Below are 2,758 nucleotides of genomic sequence, written 5' to 3'. Positions count from 1 at the left end.
CCCCCCCCCCCCCCCCCCCTATATTGAAACTCTGGCTTCGCCACTGTCTTGAAGGGAACAATTATTGGTGGAGAAGACAATTGGGAATTTTGGGCACACTAAGTCTTGAATAAGGAATTAGAGTAGTTTCTTGTAGCCTTGCACCATGGATTTTTGATTTAGATTGTTTTTGTTGGAGAGTATCTTCTCTGTCATATGAAGGCATAAGATTCAGTATTTGATTAACCTATGCTGGTGTAAAGAGATTCCTTTAGCAATGGTAGCTTCCAAGGGTTGTTTTTCGTTTAAAGTAGCTGTGAGACAGAAGTACTATCGTGTTGCAGTGCATATGGAAGGGGTTGCTGAGAATCTAAGATGCTACTTGGCGAGGTAACCATTTGTCTTGCCAAGTTGCAATATCTTTATAGTTTCCCGCTTTCCACATAGAAAATTGCTTGATGATATCTAATCTGTGGAGAATTCCTGTACTGAAATTTTGTATCTTGAACTACTAAAGCCTTTTAAAACTTGAATGCACAGCTCCTTCGAATTGTTGATTAGACGCCATGATAGCTAGCAGCCTAGGATGCCTTGAATGGTAATTTTGATATTCTTAAACATGGAAGTTTAACTTTTCCCATTCCCTATTGTCTCTGTCTTTACACTCAATGGTCGCATTGAATCTTTTCAAGCTTAACAATAGTCGTTTGTGGTAGATTAAAACAATCATTTGATTCAGGGACATTGACATTGAGGCAACTTGAGTAGCTCTTCGTGATTAGGAAAATAATTTATTTTTCCTGCCTCGAAGGTTGCCCCACTTGCCCTGCAATTTATTGTCAATCACTGACTAAAACTAGAAGCCTTACTTTTTGCTTAGAAACAAAGGGGTTCTCAACTATTTTTTCATGCAGTCTTATTTGTGTGGGCATGGTTGAGCTATCTGCCATAGAGAATTTCTGTTTTAGAGATGGGAAAGATACGGTTTAGTTGAAAAGTCAGTCCAAAAGTACGGTTTAATCCAGCCCGAGTCAACTAGGTACAAATCAGTTCAAAATATGAAAAAATACACTAATAACCCTTATCATTTACAATTTAGTCCATAATGACTTATGATGATGTCAGCAATTTCAATTAAAAAAAAATAATTAAAAAACAATTTATCTTTTGAACTGTTTGTCCAAAATTCGCAAACTTTATATATTCGGAAAGCTCTTTTCGAGCTTGAAAAAAAGAGTACCCATATGACCATATAATTTTTATATTTTAAATATCTTAGTTTATACTGGTGTAAGACATATACACATCTACAAAAATCCAGAAAATTCAAAGACAAGACAAGGTGCACCGATTTGTACACCACATACAACTCCACCTAAGCACCACTAACAAGCATGATATTCAAATCTAACACAAGCCACTTTTTCTGTTGAGCAATATCCTTCCTCTCAATAACCTTGAATGTACCGTACACATGCAATGCAATCCCAACGGAGCCACTGCAAAAGCATTACGAAAAGGATCCCCACTTAGATTAAGCACAGGGCAGATTGTTTAAGAGAAAGATAACTTAGTGAGACTAATGCAAATGCGCATTAAAAAGACCAAAGTAAGGCATGATCAGTTCAACAATCACAACGAGACTAGTAATTTGAGACCAATACATCAAAAATCCACATTGAGACTAATAATTTCCAGAATGTTTATGTATCAGGAAACTGTTTTAAATCAAGGTCTTTCACTTTTCATGGGATATTTTCCAGCCCAACATTTTGACATCGTGTTTCTTAATTATAACTAGTGTGACTTGTTTTTCGGACGTTATCTTATATTTGACTTTATCATTTTAGAAGATCTGTCATTTGTGCCAGATGCAACCAACAACAACATAAATTCTAAAAAAGCATAGATACAAATAGGAACTCCACTTCATGCTCAGGATAAATGGTAGGTCGTATGCACTGTCTGAAAAAGACATAATTAATAAAAAAGGCAAGTGCAAGAACTACTCACGGTAGTCACATCCATTTATTTTGTATGTCTCCCACTGAAAGGCACATCTGTCCTGAGCTGGGTTCTTCCTTGCTTAGCGCTTGCATTTCCTTTTCCTAGATAAAAAAAAGTCCCCCCATGTATTTCATGAGACGATTAAGAAATATCAATGCACCGTTTTAAATATATTCAATCGCAGCTTCACAAAGTATTTTGAAAACTTCTCAAACATTATTATCGGTGTAGGAAAATTGTATAAACTCCACAGATGTCTGCGCGTAAATGCTAAGATCCATCCGAAGTATAAAGCAAATATGTACATTGTTACAAATTATAGGTACACCAATACGTACAGGTGCACCAATATGTACACTTGCAATACAGGTGCACCAATATTCACACTTATAGAAGGATGGAAACTTAATTTCCAAGAGACACTGTCAAGCTAAATCAGAAACTCTAAAACCACGCACTGCTAGAATAAAGCATCCTTTACTTCATTTCAAAGATCACTTGGCTTACACTATATCATTCTTCTAAGCATTATGTAAGACTAAACTAAAATTAGACCAAGGAGACCAGCATATTAGAATTATGAAAAATATCTCTTTGTCAGTGAGGATATACATTCAAGTCAGGTTAGAATTGGAAGGTCACCGATTCTTTGGCACATTTGATGTCAAACAAAAGTGGAAACAGATTAGAACAAGATTAGAATTGGATACCAAAATAACCTAACAGTATAAATACATATCAAATTATAATTCATACAATTACTACATATCAT

Source organism: Papaver somniferum, chromosome 7 (assembly GCF_003573695.1).
Source record: "Papaver somniferum cultivar HN1 chromosome 7, ASM357369v1, whole genome shotgun sequence".
Classification (NCBI taxonomy): Eukaryota; Viridiplantae; Streptophyta; class Magnoliopsida; order Ranunculales; family Papaveraceae; genus Papaver; species Papaver somniferum.
The sequence above is the reverse complement of the archived record's forward strand: the minus strand, read 5'-3'. Positions refer to the sequence as shown.